General features: G+C 38.1%; 1 long non-coding RNA gene and 1 other non-coding gene across 4 annotated transcripts; both read right to left on the bottom strand.

Moving 5' to 3' along the window:
* Positions 1–3,113: 3,113 nt before the first annotated feature.
* Positions 3,114–5,246, bottom strand: LOC130735886 (uncharacterized). Of its 3 annotated transcripts, none has more exons than XR_009018591.1 (6): positions 5,181–5,246; positions 4,278–4,806; positions 4,109–4,173; positions 3,923–4,019; positions 3,568–3,640; positions 3,114–3,483 (listed from the first exon to the last, which is right to left on the bottom strand). It is a non-coding gene; the product is annotated as an uncharacterized LOC130735886 (long non-coding RNA). The 3 variants fall into 3 exon arrangements; XR_009018593.1 differs by having other exon boundaries at positions 3,931–4,019; XR_009018592.1 differs by lacking the exon at positions 3,568–3,640.
* A 560-nt stretch (positions 5,247–5,806) lies between these two features.
* On the bottom strand, positions 5,807–5,909 carry LOC130741490 (U6 spliceosomal RNA). Its single transcript, XR_009020386.1, has one exon. It is a non-coding gene; the product is annotated as a U6 spliceosomal RNA (small nuclear RNA).
* Positions 5,910–19,356: the final 13,447 nt, after the last annotated feature.

The raw sequence follows: 19,356 nt of genomic DNA, 5'->3' as shown, positions 1-19,356 counted from the left end.
AAAACTGAACCACGGTGATACAGTTTAAAATTCACCATTTGATATATTATTTTAAATTCAACGGTTAGGATTAAAGATATCAAATTACTAGAATATCCTTGTCCCCCAAACCCTCATTATTTGCTGAATCAACTGAACCACCAAGCACCAAAGCCGCCACATACCAAAACTTCCAGTGAAGAGTTATGCTCTAACCAAAGAGAAAAACAAGAACAAGTTAGAGTTCAGAAAACCATAGATTCTTGTTGGAAGAACAAAACAACAACACGCTGGGGCTTAGATTGAACTGTCTGAATCCTATTTACATAACATGCATTACAAGGTTATCAATATCATCCTCTTCGAAATTCCTCCCCCTGTTATGGAATCAGTGAATTTCTTTCCATTGGAACCCGTTTCGTTTCCTCTGGTTTCGCCTTACATCGCTGAGGTCGCTTGAGAGAAGAGTTGATCTTCCAGATCTGTCGGTTCCGGTGCTTCCTGCTGATGGCGGAGACAGATCTCCTCCTCCTCCGTCATTCTCAACCTCACAAAGCAGCGTCACGCTCAGCTGCTCCTCCTCCTCTCCTCGCCGGAGACGACGTTCTTCACCGCCAACGTGACTCAATTTATGAAATAACACACAATTCAGAATTTTCAAAATGAAAACTTTTTGATAAATTAAAATCAATCAATCCCCTTTTATGAATTGTTCCTTCTAGCTACCACTTGTTGTTTCTGATTCTGATGATTGCATTGCATTTTTCTGTGTTATTGGTATCTGGGTGCTACAACCTGGTCTTTGTGAGGGTGAAGAGGTTGCAACTGTGGATTTGAGTTTGAAGGAGCTATGTGTGGGGGAACAGTGCCAGTGCCCAGAGAAGAGTGGAGAAGATGAGGATAGTATTGTCAAAAAAAAAATAAGTTAAGGGCATTACTAACATTACAATAAAAAATTTCTAGTGTACCACCGTGAGTCAGTTTTTAACTGACCCACGGAAGACATCGTCCTCACAATATCTAAATATATTAGGATATTTGTCCTTATTGACACATGGGGCTATAATACTATTAGGTGGATCCGCATGGCTAATAGCGTGTGTTCCATTTAGTATTGTCAAAATTAATTTTAAATACAAATAGGTGATGCTCACAGTGTCTCTCTAAAAATGAGGGACATCGGTGCCTCTGAATTATCCGCTACAGATAAAAATTAATTAAATATTTGAACGGTTGAGAACAAAAAGTTAGATTTATGAAATTGTCATTTACTAGCCTTTATAAAAAAATCTCCTTCTTTTGCACTCTCCTCCTCCATCATCGCCCTCTTCTCCTCAACCATTCTCTTCATTTGAAGGTTCAATCAATTGCGACAACGGACGTGTGCTCATAGAGAAACGAAGATTCTGACAAAAATAAGTGTTCGGCTGTGAAGCCTAGTTTTCCCTCACACTACCCCTAGAGAATACTCCTAGAGAAAAGGAGTTCGAAAACCTAACTTAAACCTAATCTTCTCCGGATCCAAAACAAACCTCATCTACAGAGTCGCCATAGACAGAAGAAGAGATAGGTCCAAGAGAGACGTCAGGGAATGGTGGGATAGTGGTCTTCATGGCACAGGTGGGACAAGATTCCCGCTACCATTGATGTTCATAGTACTGCGTCTCATGATGGCAGAATAAATGAGCTCCGAACAAGGCGGATTGGTGCTGCGACGACGATGGAGATTGGGGTATGGAAGAGACACAATTTTGAGGTGGTGTGGTAGGAATTTCTAGTTCATCTATATCCACAACGCCGCAACTAGTGACATCAGAACAAGGTGACAAGTAGTTATTTTCTAATATTTTATAATGAAGCAATTCGAAAGTATTCACTATAATATTCAAATACACTAATATACAATCTTTATTGACTTTCAAATCAAATATGAAAACCTTTCTAACATGTCCTAATAAAGTAATATACTTGTACCACAACATATCACTGATCTGTCTCTAGCAGAATATCATTCATCTCGGAGCTCAAAAGCATGTCCCTTCATATAATGGAGTAGAAAGGAAAATTAACTAGAACAAGAAAAAAGAGCTCATTTGACAAGTAAGATTCACCAACAACCGCATGTCCGCATCAATAATTTGTAGCTTATAGTTTAGAACGGATTCTGCTTTCTACCGTTATATTTTAGAAACATGATATAAATAAAACTAACTTGATTAATATAAATCACACTTCTTATTTGGTGATTCGCATTAACTCTCAAGTCACTATAAGAGGAAACCCACTTGCTTTTTGCTTAAGAACAAATTAAGAAAAAGAGGACCGTGAATAAGTGGGCTTCTTGTAGAATATTATTCCGTATAAAGCCCAGACATGGAAGGAGGCCAGCACCATAAACTTCCAATTTCCAAGTCAATTGCTCACCAACTACTCCTAATTATACATTTGTAGAACTGCTTTTAGGTTAGGAAAAAAAAAACACTGGTGGTATAATAATTTGTTAAAATTTAGATATAATCTTAACGGTCCTTTTATTACTTCCTCATAAAATCAATCATCAAGATGTCAATACTAGAAGATTAACGTGATGTAAAGCTGAATCGAGAGTGCACTGTCGATTTACGAGGGTGTAGTAGATGTAGATCAGTTTCGAATCTTGAACTAGCTCAATTCAACCTACTTTTTGGGTGAGTTAAGTTGTAAAAATAGAGTTTCATATTTAAGTATGTTTTTTTTTCTCGACTCACTTAACTCAGCGAGTTAAACGGGTTGGAATTGAGCATGTGAGCCAGCTGCTTTAGATTTTTGTTTAATTTTGTAGTTTTTCATTTATAAAAAGAACTAAAATGACTTTTTTAATATAACAACACCAACATGAGTGAGTATCAGTTTTTTGTTAATAAAAATTCTTATTTATATATTTTGTTTTGATAAATTGAAAATTTTCTTTTTTCCTTCCATTATTATGATTTCCAGTACTTTTTAATAATTGCATCCTTCCAATTTCCAGAAAATAGATTTAATTTTCTATCAAATATGTCCTTTACTATCAAAACTCCACCGGGGGCTTGGACCATTGATACAGCATAGACCATCAGTAATTTGCGAACGATTTCACATATAGTCGTCGGTAGTTATTTCCAACAAGCCTATTACCAACGAATTTCAAGCTGTGTAAATTAGTATTACCAACAGTTTTTAGTAATTACTTACGGCTAAAAAGTCGTTGGTAGTGACATGTTGCATAATAAACTCCTTTGGCACCACTACGTCTCCAAGTCTATTGCCAAACATGGTCCAAAAGTATAAGGAAACAAAAAAAATGCTACCAATGCTCCACATCCAGCACCAAATACAACCAATGCTCCATTACAGAGAAAGCATGCTTGAGAAGAAGCATCCACCTTCACATAACTAAATAGAGAAGATCTATTTGGAGCGAAGCATTTGGAGGCGCAGCAGCTTCATCTCCTGATGCAGGCCTTCCACTCTCACCAAATGCATCTGCAAATCTCAAATGCTTCAATAAACTTTCACAACCAAAACATGTATCTGCATAATTCTGATCATAAGAAAAGTCTGACTCACATAGTTCATCTTGGCCAAAAATCCGGACACAAATATTGTGGAATAGAGAAATATCATATGTCGGTCGGTTACTCTTCAATTAGAATCCAACATCACCATTAGGACAACATTTAAACTTTTGAAGCAAGTATAGAACTAAAACTCCACTACTAGATGAAACAAGATAATTGGCATCTATAGAACAATTTTAAGAATGTATAGATAACAAATGAAAAGTAGGACAATCGGAAGAGAAGGGAACTTAAGTTTAAATCCACTTTGCCTTATCAAAGTTCTATAACATGCTTCACACTAGAACTTATCCAAATGGACTCAGCATATTCAGAGTCTAGATAAAAGAGAAAAAGTTGTACACCTTCTCACCCTTCATCAGATTTGCAGCCTCCTCCTCCTTTTTCTGTTTATAAGCCACCATTTTCCAGGACATATTTCTCCTTGTTCTCCTTTGCCCTCTGTGAGTTTCAAATTAAGTGATTAGTAAGAAAACAAGCCACTAAAAGAGAAGGAACTCCATGATCAAATGAAAATGAAGGGAAAACACCTCTTCATAAGGTCCTTTGTTCTTCTGTCATGCCTTTTCATTCTTCTAGCTGTGAAATTGGGAACCTGAAAGAAATCACTGCTGAAATTAATTGACCTAAATAGATCGTATAGATATAGATACAGATTACAGCATGTTCTGATTCAATAATGTAAAATGAATTGTGCACCTGAAAGAATTGAAGAATACATGTGAGTCTGTTGTTTGACCGTGAAAAGACATCAGAGGGGTGGAACTGCTATCTGCACCTGATAATACGTTATCTGGATAAACTGTCTAATGGGGCAGCAGTTTATATATTATCAGTTGAGACCAGGGTCCCCTCATTAGGCAAAGTTAACTGACCTAACCCATCATAGGACAGTTAATAACAAAAGCCTAATCTACCATCCATCATAATACATGTAAGTGAATTAAATTAATAATTCACATAATTGATATTAATGATCAAATAAAATATATCTTAATTAATTGATAATGTTAATCCACATAACAAAAGAGAGAGTTAATCATAAATAAATCTAACAATCACACCCTATAAAATTAGTATTCTTCAATCACAATTAATGACTTAGATCACAAACAAGGACGATTAGAAACAACTTGCCCAGTTCCGCAACTTCAAAGCAATTTTCCTGCTTAGTGCTTGCCTAGCTATGGCCTCCAAAACACCTTTCTGCAAGTCTTGGGGCAAAATTCTGCTATGTTCCACAAATCAATCATGAAAATAGGTTGGTCACATGATGCGAGATTTTATCAATCAATATAGCTAATTTTTCCAAAAAAAAAAAATTATGAAAACTCGGTGAACTGTGGAATGAATTAATGTTAGAAGATTTGTTTGTGAGGCATATATTAAACAGGTTCAGTGAGCTGTGATGGTTTCATGTTAGACAACAGGTTCATCTGAAAAAACCAACATTATTTCAAGACTATTCATTATACATGGCTCAATCCTAAATTACAAGTTTCATTGTTAATTGTTCCCAATTTTAAGCTTATCCACAAATTATTGCATCAAAATTTGTTGGCAGATACAGTTACAACCAGGAACAGAAACTCCTAAACAAACCTGAAGAGCAGCCCAGTAAAGGAGCTCCTCTCCCACTGAACTTGCAGCAACCATCATAACAAACTGTAAAGCAAAACCAATGAAAAAATTCCTCATTGTTATGTTAATGAACTTTTCAATTGTTATTTGGTCTTAAAATAATTTGAACTTGAGATTAGCAACATTTTCATTCCAGGGTCGATTTAGTAATTGTCAGTACATTACAAAGCCTAATGCAGGGCAGAAATCCTAATGCTAAGTGTTCTGTTGTAAATTAGTGTTAGAAGGCCAAGAAAATTAGACTGCATAGCATGCAATAGCCTCAATTTCATATTCGAACTTAGGAATTGCTTGAATTACTATACATTATAGAACACCCTGTATCCATCTCCTCCAAAAGCCCTAAAAAACTGTCAGATTATAAGTTGTGATAGATTCAAAAGCCCTGAAAAACTTGTTTGCCCTAATAATAAGTGTATATATATTAACCACGATTGTTGAGAATGAGATATAAATAAATAATGTTACAGAAATAGCCAAAAATTTAAACAGGAGAAGTGTAAGAACATGCCTGCACAATGTCAAAAGGAAGAAGAAGGGAAGGCATATGCAGAGAAGACGAAGATCAACAGAGAAATGAAATGTCAAAAAATTTGGACCATTTCTCGATTTGTGCGTGTCATACTTGCGCAGGGGCCATGCTAATCTTCTCTGTATCGTTCCAATTTTATCGGATGTCCCCGAAGGGACGAACTATGATGCGAAGTATCTATTTATAAAGGCTCATATTTTGTTACTCTCGACCGGTGTGGGACTTAAAAGAACTGTGAAACAAGACAAGTATGTTCAGCCTCAACAGGCAGCAGCATACAAGAAGCATCCATGCTCCTCCCTGGTGCTTTAGGACGGACAATGGTAGAAAGAAAAGCGATGAAGTTAGAGAGATTCTCAAAATATTTTATTTTTTCCTTCCAAAAAGCTTTTAGGACGAAAGAAAGAAAGAAATAATAATACGTGGAGGTGTGCTCAACGGTAGCGTATCAAAGTTTCCTTAAAGGATGATGAATCATAAATCATAAATGTCACCCACTTCCCCAAAGGATAGAGCTGTGTACATAGGCATGTAGCCTCCTTGATTACCCTACTGTTCCCATGGGTCCTTCCTTCACTCCTTTGAACTGACATCTTATTTGTATGGATGAAACCTAGATAAAGTGTAATGAGTAAAGTGTTCTTAATTCCACAACAAAGAGCTCTATTAAGTTTAACAACTTTCTTCACGTTTGTTAAGTTTTCTAATCTCACCTCATAAAATCGAAGTAATTAGATTGGATGGATTTTTCCCTCATCAGACTATCAGAGTCCTATTGAATGAGGCATCAATGAGAAGAGTGAAAAGAAAAAACTTTTTGAGAATTGAAAAAAAAAAAACAAATGACTGAAATGAGGTATCCATGACTCAAGACCACGCAAAAAAAGGTCCAACAAAAGATTGGGTTATAGAATATTTGTTATATTGGGCCTACTATCCCCAACAAAAGGCTTAATTCGTTGAAAAAAAAAACTATTGACAAAAACAAAGCTGGCTTAATTCGTTATAAATTTTCTTGGATTTCATATTCATTCATACTTTACTTTCTTTTTCATATTATTTTCACTTTTTTCTTTCTCTTCTTTTTCATATCACATCACCTATTATATATTTCATTTCTTTCGTTTTTTTTTTTCATTCATTCTCTTGATGTAAGTGTGTATAAATTTGCAGAAATATTTTCCCTCTTGCAAAAACCTATTTTTTGGGGATGCATTTGGGTCAGAAGCCGTCATTTTTGCTACGATCCATTTTTTTTTATGAAATTGTTGTCGCAAGGATGTGGCTCTTATGAATTAATTTTTTTATCTGAGTTCAAACGATCACTTTTATGGCTCTTATGAATTGATTTTTTATCTAAGTTCAAACGATCACTTCTAATTGTGTTTGATACTCATTAGATTATAACAAGTTGAAGTAATTTATGATATATACTTTTTAGAAAAGTAAATATCTTGTTCACAAAATTTCAAAACTAATAATTATATTCAAAATAGGGGTTGTTTATAAATTATTTAAATACCATATGACATTTTGGATCCTAAGCAACTGAAATAAGCAATCGCCATTATAGATGCTCTAAGAGACACTAGTAGCTAGCTTAGGAATTTGTATCACCAGACTAGATTTTTTCATTCTCACTCATACATTAACTGGAAATAATTTATAAATATAAAATAAGAAACAATCGGTTGGAAGAAAATATGCATGAATTACTTATAATTAAATTGGTTATAAGTAAGTGACATTTCATGCTGACATAAATAAGTTTTTTTTAAGTTGTCTAAATAACTCGTGTGAGTTACTAACTCATAATTCAATGGACTAAATTTTTTTATAAATAAATTAATATATAAAATATAAAAATTTCAACTTACTTATCTCCAATCTTCAATGTGGTTGACCGATGAATTATTTAACCTAAACTTTCTCATGAGTCATTTAGACAATTTTTTTTGTGACATAAATAATTTTATCAAAAATACAAATTATATCATTTAAATCTTTTGTGATGGTATAATAAGATAAAAATAAAGAAAAAATTAAAGTCCTCATAGTCGTGGCGCACGTGGTGGACGTCGCTTACAAGAGACAACCTATTTGGAATTGGAATTGGAATATTTGGGGTAAAATCTTTCCAGAAATGGCATTGTTGATATTTGAAGAGGACCCATTAAAAACCTAAATTACTGTCGTGGCATGTACTAAGAGGACGCGTGTCCCTGCATGATCTTTTCATAGTCTTCGTACCTTTCCATATACAGTAAGTTTTCTAAATTATATTATATATAAGCTAAGGTTAAATTAACTTTAGATGAATTAAAGTATCATCATTTATAAATTTAAACAAAACAGACGTGATATATAATAAAGGTTAAAAATATTATGAGTGTATGAAACTATTTATTTAAAGTGAGCTAGATAATCCTTAAAATAATAAACACCATTTGTCCATTGTAAATCTCCAGCTAATAACCCACGTAAACGAGTTCTTTGGACTCTTCGTCTAATTTGACCTGCCTTGCTAGTGACTAGTATTAATTTTCTAGATTACTTTTGATGGGGGAAAAGTAAAGATCATGCATGAATAGATAGAAAGAAAGATAAACAAAACCACGTCATACTATCTGTTATATCTATAACACTAACACCAGTAGTGATTAATGAATGATGGAGATTAACAAATTCAGACCAAACGGGGTGACCGGGACCAATTTAATATGGATTAAGACTAGTAAGAAAATATGGATGAACAACAAATTAATATGCATGTTGTGTAGTTCTTCATATACTCCTATGAATTGGAAACCAAATGCGGCACGGTTCGGTTTGAAAGCTTTGCGCCTTTTGCTCTTTTTAACCACAAATGGAAAGCCGTGCAAACTGAGAACTAGGGAGACTGTAGATGGTGATGCGGGTATAGTGTACTAGATTCCCTATCCCCACCACATCACCTCCCCCTACAAATAAAATCCTACCAGAACATATTTATATCAATAATGAATACTAATAAGTAATAACACGTTAATCCTAAGGGGGTGTTTGGTTTGGGGGAAGGGGAAGGAAAGATTTGGGAGTGGAAAGAAAACACGCAAATTAATGCACTTTCCCTGATTTGTATCAATAAAAGAAGGAAGGAAAGAATGATTTTTTTGTGGGCCCCTCCAGAAAACCTTTCCGCCCAAATTGGAGTGAGAGAATGACTATAATTTTTGTTCAAAAGATAATTTTACCCCTACAACCTTGATTATTCTAACTGCCAATTTTTTTTTTTATAATAAATACTTTTTTTCAAAGAAAAAAACTTTCGTTCTTTTATATATATTTTTCATCTGATTTAACTTAAACTATTTTACTTCTAAACTTTAATGCGTGGAACAATTTATTAAAAAACATTTTTTAAAAAGGTGAGTTTTACATTAATTTGGAATAATGATTATGATATAAAAGTGTTGAGGATGTTTATGTCATTTCATACATACACACTTTTCTTTCCACTCATTTTTCCTTTTCCTTTCTCTTAAACCAAACAACCTAAAAAATCATCTCACTTTCATTTCTCTTTTTTTTTCTTTTCCTTTCCTTTGTTTTTCTTTCTTTCCTTCCACTTTCTTGTAAGATCAAGTTTTGATCTAGTAGTACAACTCTATGTTTTGATGATTACAAGTTAACCTTTTGATATGAACAATTGTGATACTCTAACGTGTTTTTCTGAGTGTGCTATTTACAGGCTCTGACCTCAACTCAATCTCACACAAATCAGAAGCACTGTGTTAAAGAGCGACCCAAGCAACGCTTTCGCATTCACCATGTTCAGTATGAACAGTGGAAAAGCTTCAGAAGTTCTGAAGTTATACAAACTCTGATGTGGACTCAGTCACTAGAAGTTCTGAAGATCCAGAAAGTCTGATAACCAAGAAACACTGAAGGCTCAGATATTCTGATGGTGTAGAAGACTCTGAAGATCCAGAAGCTGATTAGTGAAATTCTGATGTCCAGAAGCAGGATACTCTGAAGACCATGTACTTCCCTCTGAGTTCAGAATCAGAAGAAACAATGGTCAGAGGATCTGGGCTTTCCCTCTGACTCTGATCAACCGGCTTCACAAGTTCCAACATGAAGCTTTCTCCTGATCAGAAGTCTCCTAGGTTTAAAGGTCAAGTCGCTATCCAAGTACAAAAGCAACTGTACCTCCCTGACGACCTACCTAACAGTCTCAGACATAGCAGAAACTGGATTTTCCAGAACTGCCCTCCAACTGTAGCATTTCCCATGCAACGCTCAACCCTAATCCTTGGAGTATATAAAGAGGCTGAAGACTGAAAGAAGCGGCAAGAAGCATTCACATACGCGCAAGACAATTTCAAATTCTTCTAAGCTTTCTTTCATCTGAAATTCATTGAGTTTACTATTAGCTTTTTAGAAGCAAATCTCTTGTAAACAATTCTTTAATAAACAGTTTGTTTAGTTCCTTTAGGAGATCAAGGTTGATCGGATCCTAGAGAAGACTAAGAGAGTGAATCTTAGTGTGAGCTAAGTCAGTGTAATTGTTAGTCACTTGTAGGTTTCAAGTGCAGTTGTAACTCTTACCTGATTAGTGGATTGCCTTCATTCTAAGAAGGAAGAAATCACCTTAACGGGTGGACTGGAGTAGCTTGAGTGATTTATCAAGTGAACCAGGATAAAATCCTTGTGTGCTTTTCTATCTCTTATCTTTAGCACTTAAGTTCTCGAAAGATTTGTCAAAATCTTTAAGGTGGAAGCTTTATCTTGAAAACGTTATTCAAACCCCCCCTTTCTACCGTTTTTCATACCTTCAATTGGTATCAGAGCGCAAGTTCTGATTACCACACCTAACAGTGTTCAGTGATCCGGGCCGGTGTGAAAAACAATGGCTGCCACCACCAGTGAAACTCAAAGAGATGGTTACAATGCAAAGCCTCCTATGTTCGACGGTCAAAGGTTCGAATATTGGAAAGATAGACTGGAAAGTTTCTTTCTGGGTTTCGATGCAGATCTCTGGGATATTATTGTGGATGGCTACGAGCGTCCAGTTGATGCAGATGGCAAGAAGATCCCAAGGTCAGAGATGACTGCAGATCAAAAGAAGCTGTACTCACAACATCACAAAGCAAGAGCAATTCTTCTAAGTGCTATTTCCTATGAAGAGTACCAGAAGATTACAGATCGTGAGTTTGCGAAAGGCATTTTCGAATCTCTGAAGATGTCTCATGAAGGAAACAAGAAAGTCAAAGAATCAAAGGCATTGTCTTTGATCCAAAAGTATGAATCCTTCATCATGGAGCCAAATGAGTCAATTGAAGAAATGTTCTCCAGATTTCAGTTGCTTGTAGCTGGCATACGACCTCTCAACAAGAGCTACACAACAAAAGATCATGTCATAAGGGTCATCAGGTGTCTTCCTGAAAGTTGGGGTCCTTTAGTGACTTCAATAGAGCTCACGAGAGATGTTGAGAATATGTGTTTAGAAGAACTCATCAGCATTTTGAAATGCCATGAGCTGAAGCGCTCAGAGATGCAAGATCTGAGGAAAAAGTCCATAGCCTTGAAATCTAAATCTGAAAAGGCTAAGGCTGAGAAGTCAAAAGCTCTTCAAGCTGAAGAAGAGGAATCTGAAGAATCATCAGAAGATTCTGATGAAGATGAGCTGACTCTGATCTCCAAGAGACTCAATCGCATCTGGAAGCACAGGCAGAGCAAATACAAAGGCTCTGGAAAGGCAAAAGGAAAGTCTGAATTCTCAGGTCAGAAGAAGTCCTCACTTAAGGAAGTCACATGCTTTGAGTGCAAAGAATCAGGGCACTACAAAAGTGACTGTCCAAAGTTGAAGAAGGACAAGAAGCCAAAGAAGCACTTCAAGACAAAGAAGAGTCTGATGGTGACATTTGATGAATCAGAGTCAGAGGATGTTGACTCTGATGGTGAAGTCCAAGGACTCATGGCTATTGTCAAAGACAAGGAAGCAGAGTCAAAGGGAGCTGTTGACTCTGACTCAGAATCAGAAGGAGATCCTAACTCAGACGATGAAAATGAGGTATTCGCTTCTTTCTCTACCTCTGAACTGAAATATGCATTGTCTGATATCATGGATAAGTATAACTCCTTATTGTCTAAGCATAAGAAGCTGAAAAAGGACTTATCTGCTGTTTCCAAGACTCCTTCTGAACATGAGAAAATTATTTCTGATTTGAAAAATGATAATCATGCTTTGATCAATTCTAACTCTGTGCTTAAGAACCAGATTGCTAAGTTAGAAGAAATTGTTGCCTGTGATGCCTCTGATTGTAGAAATGAGTCTAAGTATGAAAAGTATTTTCAAAGATTCCTAGCTAAAAGCGTGGATAGAAGCTTAATGGCTTCAATGATCTATGGCGTAAGCAGAAATTGAATGCATGGCATTGGCTATTCTAAACCAATTAGAAATGAGCCCTCTGTGTCTAAAGCTAAATCCTTGTATGAATGTTTTGTTCCCTCTGGTACCATATTGCCTGATCCTTTACCTGCTAAAGTTGCTAAAAACCCTCTTAAAAAGGGATCCTTCTCTATATCTAAATATCATGCAAACATTCCTTTAAAATATCATGTTGAGACACCCAAGGTGATCAGAACCTCTGGGGTAACTAACAAGAAAGGACCCAGAAAGTGGGTACCTAAGAACAAGATTATCTATGTTGCAGATATCCTTGATAGCTCCACTGAAACACCAATCATGGTATTTGGACAGTGGATGCTCGCGTCACATGACGGGAGAAAGGCGTATGTTCCAAGAGCTGAAACTTAAGCCTGGAGGCGAAGTTGGCTTTGGAGGAAATGAAAAGGGTAAAATTGTTGGTACTGGTACTATTTGTGTAGATAATAGTCCATGCATTGATAATGTGTTATTGGTAGACGGCTTAACACATAACTTATTGTCTATAAGTCAATTAGCTGACAAGGGTTATGATGTTATATTCAATCAAAAGTCCTGCCGGGCTGTAAGTCAAATCAATGGCTCTGTTCTGTTTAACAGCAAGAGGAAGAACAACATTTATAAGATCATATTATCTGAGTTGGAGGCTCAGAATGTGAAGTGCCTTCTGTCTGTTAATGAAGAGCAGTGGGTATGGCATAGACGGTTAGGGCATGCCAGTATGAGAAAGATTTCTCAGCTGAGCAAGCTAAACCTTGTCAGGGGCTTACCCAATCTGAAGTTCGCTTCAGACGCTCTCTGTGAAGCATGTCAGAAAGGCAAATTCACAAAAGTCCCTTTCAAGGCAAAGAATGTTGTCTCAACCTCAAGGCCGTTGGAACTTCTGCATATCGACCTTTTTGGACCAGTGAAAACTGAGTCTATAGGTGGCAAGAGATATGGGATGGTTATCGTTGATGACTATAGCCGCTGGACATGGGTAAAGTTTCTAACCCGCAAGGATGAGTCTCATGCTGTGTTCTCTACCTTCATTGCCCAAGTGTAAAACGAGAAGGCTTGTAGGATTGTGCGTGTCAGAAGTGACCATGGTGGAGAGTTTGAGAATGACAAGTTTGAGAGTCTGTTTGATTCCTATGGAATTGCACATGATTTCTCTTGTCCCAGAACTCCTCAACAAAATGGTGTTGTTGAGAGGAAGAACAGAACTCTTCAGGAGATGGCTAGAACCATGCTCCAAGAAACTGGCATGGCTAAGCACTTTTGGGCAGAGGCAGTAAATACAACATGTTACATTCAGAACAGAATCTCCGTGAGACCAATTCTGAATAAGACTCCTTATGAATTGTGGAAGAACATAAAACCCAACATTTCTTATTTTCATCCTTTTGGCTGTGTTTGTTATGTTCTCAATACTAAGGATAGATTGCATAAATTTGATGCTAAATCTTCTAAATGTCTATTACTTGGTTATTCTGAGAGATCTAAAGGTTTTAGATTTTATAATACTGATGCTAAGATTATTGAAGAATCTATTCATGTTAGATTTGACGATAAGCTTGACTCTGACCAGTCAAAGCTAGTTGAGAAGTTTGCAGATTTAAGCATTAATGTTTCTGACAAAGGCAAAGCTCCAGAGGAAGCTGAGCCAGAGGAAGATGAACCAGAGGAAGAAGCTGGTCCCTCTAACTCAAAAACTCTGAAGAAGAGCAGAATCACTGCAGCTCACCCTAAGGAATTGATTCTGGGCAACAAAGACGAACCAGTCAGAACCAGATCAGCCTTCAGACCCTCTGAAGAGACCTTGCTTAGTCTGAAAGGATTGGTGTCCTTAATTGAACCCAAGTCCATAGATGAAGCTCTTAAGGACAAGGATTGGATTCTGGCCATGGAAGAAGAATTGAATCAATTCTCCAAGAACGATGTTTGGAGCTTAGTGAAGAAGCCTAAGAGTGTCCATGTAATTGGAACAAAATGGGTATTCAGAAACAAGCTGAATGAGAAAGGAGATGTAGTCAGAAACAAAGCAAGGCTAGTTGCTCAAGGCTACAGCCAGCAGGAAGGAATAGACTACACTGAAACATTTGCTCCAGTAGCAAGACTGGAGGCAATCAGACTGTTGATCTCTTTTTCAGTGAATCACAACATAGTTCTACATCAGATGGACGTGAAGAGTGCCTTCCTAAATGGTTATATTTCAGAGGAAGTCTATGTTTATCAACCCCCAGGTTTTGAAGATGAGAAGAAGCCAGACCATGTGTTCAAATTGAAGAAGTCACTCTATGGTCTGAAGCAAACTCCCAGAGCATGGTATGAGAGACTCAGCTCATTCCTTCTGGAGAATGAGTTTGTAAGGGGTAAAGTAGATACAACTCTCTTTTGCAAGACTTATAAAGATGATATCTTAATTGTGCAAATTTATGTTGATGATATTATATTTGGTTCTGCTAATCAATCTCTATGCAAAGAATTTTCTGAGATGATGCAGGCTGAATTTGAGATGAGTATGATGGGAGAATTAAAGTACTTTCTGGGAATACAAGTTGATCAAACACCAGAAGGAACATATATCCATCAGAGCAAGTACACTAAAGAACTTCTGAAAAAGTTCAATATGCTGGAATCTACAATGGCCAAGACTCCAATGCATCCTACATGCATTCTGGAGAAAGAAGATAAAAGTGGTAAAGTATGTCAGAAGCTCTATCGTGGCATGATAGGTTCACTTCTATACTTAACTGCATCTAGGCCAGACATACTATTTAGTGTTCATTTATGTGCTCGTTTCCAATCAGATCCAAGGGAAACCCACTTAACTGCTGTTAAGAGGATCCTAAGGTATCTGAAAGGCACCGCTAACCTTGGCTTGATGTATAAGAAAACATCAGAGTATAAGCTTTCAGGTTATTGTGATGCTGATTATGCTGGAGATAGAACAGAGAGAAAAAGTACTTCTGGAAATTGTCAATTTCTGGGAAGCAATCTAGTCTCATGGGCAAGCAAGAGGCAATCAACCATTGCACTATCAACTGCAGAGGCAGAATATATCTCAGCAGCAATATGCAGCACCCAGATGCTCTGGATGAAACATCAGCTGGAGGATTATCAGATCCTTGAGAGCAATATCCCAATCTATTGTGATAACACCGCTGCAATCTCATTGAGTAAGAATCCTATCTTGCATTCAAGGGCAAAGCACATTGAGGTAAAGTATCACTTTATTAGAGATTATGTACAGAATGGCGTACTTCTTCTGAAGTTTGTTGATACTGACCATCAATTGGCAGATATCTTTACAAAGCCCTTAGCAGAGGATAGATTTAATTTTATTCTGAAAAATCTGGACATGGACTTTTGTCCAGAGTAAAGATGGATCAGAACCTCTGACTATGATACTTCTTGATCAGAAGATGTCTAGTCCAGAAGGTAACTCAATCAGAGTGTGTGTACCCATTGGTACTGACTCTGAAGCTGAGACAGCAACACGTGTGTCAGTATTTCTGATGCATAGTTCCTCGTGCCCGTGTGACAGTCTGTCATGATTGCGTGTAGATGTGCTTCTCTCCTGTGTGTGATATGTGTATTTACTGTTACTATCTATCTTTAATTTTCAACCGTTGATTTTACATCGCTTTTTGAATCAACAACGGTTATTTGTCAAAACCCACTATACACACACGATCTCCTTCACTTCCGGTTTTTACTCTCTCTCTCTCTCTTGCTATTTCAAAACCGCTTATCCTCGATTTCTCTCTCGATCTCTCTTCATCTTTCAACCTTCATCTTCTACCTAAACCTTCAACCGCTCCAAAAATGGTGAGTCAAACCAGAAGAGCTACTGCAGATGCAACCCAGTTCCCTCATATGGTAGTTGGTCTAGCAACAGGTCAAAGGGGTCCTGAGAATCCGACTCAAGATCAAGGTCAAGCTCAAGAGCAGATTATTCCGATTGCAGAACGGGGCTGTGCCGTTCACTGCGTATATGCTCCTGAGGAACTTCAAGTACTGGCAGAATGGAGATTCGACCTCGACAACCTTGCTACAAATGGGTATGATCTTCGTCCTGAAGTCCAAGTTCAAGGTTGGGGAAATTACTTCAACAGGCTTCGAGGACCGGTGTATGATAAACTGATCAAGGAATTCTGGAAGCACGCCGACTGCGATGATACTCAGGTGGTATCTCACATTCTTGGAAGAAAGATCATCATTACAGAGAAGTCTTTCGTGAACCTGCTGGGTGCAGAAACTGCTCTTGGGTATCGTTTCCAATTCACTGAATCGAAGCTGAAACCCAAGACGAAGGATGAGACCAACAAGGCCCTGTACACCAATTACAAACCGGGCAAGACTAATTACAAAGTGATGGACCTTCATCCCAAGCTCAGGATCTGGCACAAGATTTTGCTCCACTGCATAAACCAGAGACCAAAGGGCAGTTCCCCAGACTACATCAACTTCAACCAGAAGGCGATGTTGTTCTTCATCCAAGACAAGAAGAAGATCTGCCTTCCCTACTTCCTGTTCTCCTACTTGAAGGAGTGTATCCGGAAGTCTCGTACCACTGCCTCCATCAAGTCAGCAATCAAGTATATTCCCTTTGGGAGACTGTTGTCTGATCTCTTCATTGAGAGTGGCCTCATTCAAGATCTGGTAAATGCTGGATGCACAGAGGATCTGACCACCATTGTCAATGATGTCTTCACTGCAAATTCTCTAAAGAAAATGGGCCTAGTCAAGAAGAAGATTGCTCCTGCCCATGAAGACACATCTTCTGAAATCAGAAGTAGAAGGGTGCCTCTGAATGACTACCCTCTGTGGACACAGGCAGACAATCCTGAAGCCATTAGGTGCTATGTTGAAGACCTAAGGGCTCAAGGCTATGAAATTGATCTCGATGAATTCTTCAGCAGACTGCCGCCAGCTCCAGAGTTTACTTCTCCTATCAAGAAGAAAGTTCAGAGGAAGATGATCCTAGAAGAATCTTCTGAGGAATCAGATGTCCCTCTGACCAAAAAGAAGAAGACTGGTCAATCCAAGAGAAAACATGATGAAACTAGCAAGCCCGATGATGGTGATGATGGTGATAATGAGGATGGTCCTCCTTCTCCTAAGAAGAAGAAGAAGCAGGTCAGAATTGTGGTGAAGCCTACTCGGGTGGAACCAGCTGCTGAAGTGATCAGAAGGATTGAAACTCCTGTCAGAGTGACAAGATCATCAGCACATTCAAGTAAGTCTGCAGTTGCTTCTGATGATGATTTGAATTTATTTGATGCACTCCCCATATCAGCCATGCTCAAACAATCTTCAAATCCACTCACTCCTATTCCTGAGTCCCAACCAGCTGCACAAACCACCTCTCCACCACATTCCCCAAGGTCTTCATTTTTTCAACCTTCTCCTACTGAAGCACCTCTCTGGAATTTGCTCCAGAACCAACCCTCTAGGCCAGATGAACCAACCTCTCCCATTACCATCCCGTACAACCCATTAACTTCTAAACCTATCATTCATGAGCAACCAGAGCCTACCCAAACAGAACCTGGACCCAGAACCTCTGATCACTCTGTCCCAAGAGCATCAGAACGTCTGGCTCCCAGAACCACAGATACAGACTCTTCCACAGCCCTTACACCTGTATCCTTCCCAACAAATGTTGTTGATTCTTCTCCTTCCAACAACTCTGAATCCCTTCGAAAATTCATGGAAGTTAGAAAAGAAAAGGTGTCTACCTTAGAAGAATATTATCTCACTTGTCCAAGCCCTAGGAGATATCATGGCCCTAGACCTGAACGTCTAGTTGACCCAGATGAACCTATCTTGGCCAATCCTTTACATGAGGCAGACCCTTTGGCTCAACAAGCTCACCCTGCCCCTGACCAACAAGAGCCTATTCAACTAGAACCTGAACCAGAACAATCTGTGTCTAACCAATCCTCAGTTAGATCACCCCATCCTCTGGTTGAAACTTCAGAACCTCACCTTGGAACCTCTGAACCAAATGCTCAAATGTTTAACATTGGCTCTCCACAAGGTGCCTCTGAAGCTCACAGCAGCAATCACCCAGCCTCTCCTGAAACCAACCTCTCTATAATTCCTTACACTCACCTCCGACCCACATCTCTCTCTGAGTGCATCAATATTTTCTATCATGAAGCCTCTTTGATGCTACGCAATGTGCAAGGTCAGACTGACCTAAGCGAGAATGCTGAACATGTGGCTGAAGAGTGGAACAATCTGGGCACTTGGCTAGTGGCTCAAGTTCCAGTTATGATGCAGCTCCTGCATGCAGAAGGAAGTCAGAGGATCGAGGCTGCAAAGCAAAGGTTGGCTAGAAGGGTGGCTCTTCATGAACAAGAACAGAGACATAAGCTACTTGAAGCTATTGAAGAGGCTAAAAGAAAGAAAGAACAAGCAGAAGAAGCTGCACGTCAAGCAGCAGCTCAATCTGAACAAGCCAGATTAGAGACAGAACGACTTGAAGCTGAGGCTGAAGCTCTTAGATACCAAGCACTTGCACCCGTAGTTTTTACTCCTGCTGCTTCTGCTTCCACTCCAGCTTCTCACGCTGCTCAGAATGTTCCTTCTAGTTCTGCACAGCCAAACTCGTCCAGACTCGACATTGTGGAACAACGTCTTGACACTCATGAGTCTCTGCTGATTGAAATGAAGCAAATGATGATGGAACTTCTGCGTCGATCTGATAAACCCTAGCTTTAGAATCTCTTCGCTTTGATTTCTTTTCCTTTATCTATGTTTTATTTCGTTAAACTCTAGCTCTTTCTTATTAATCTTTACTTTGTTCATTTGTGATTATCTATGCATATATATATATATATATATATATATCTCTGACATTATGTTTGCAAATTTTTTTTATTATTATTCATCATAAACGCTTTTACATCATACATTCTCTTTCTTTTTCCTAAAATCCTAGAATGGAGGATCCCTCCTCATTCTTCTGCACTCCTGGCGCTGCTCTGACCTCTCCTTCTCCAGGCGCTCCAGTGCATACTGGATGTTGTTGAGCCTGTCTTTTAGCTCATCCCTCTCCAGAATCTCTTATGCAGTCTTGAGCTTCTTTTCAAAAAATCTCTTTTTCTTCCAGCAGCTTGAGTTCAAGCTGGCTGAGTTCTTGCACCTCCTCCACGAAGGCAAGAAATTCCCTCAAGTCTCTC

The sequence above is a fragment of the Lotus japonicus genome, chromosome 2 (genome assembly GCF_012489685.1).
Source record: "Lotus japonicus ecotype B-129 chromosome 2, LjGifu_v1.2".
Classification (NCBI taxonomy): Eukaryota; Viridiplantae; Streptophyta; class Magnoliopsida; order Fabales; family Fabaceae; genus Lotus; species Lotus japonicus.
Note: the sequence above shows the minus strand (reverse complement) of the source record. Positions and strands in the feature narration are given on the sequence as shown.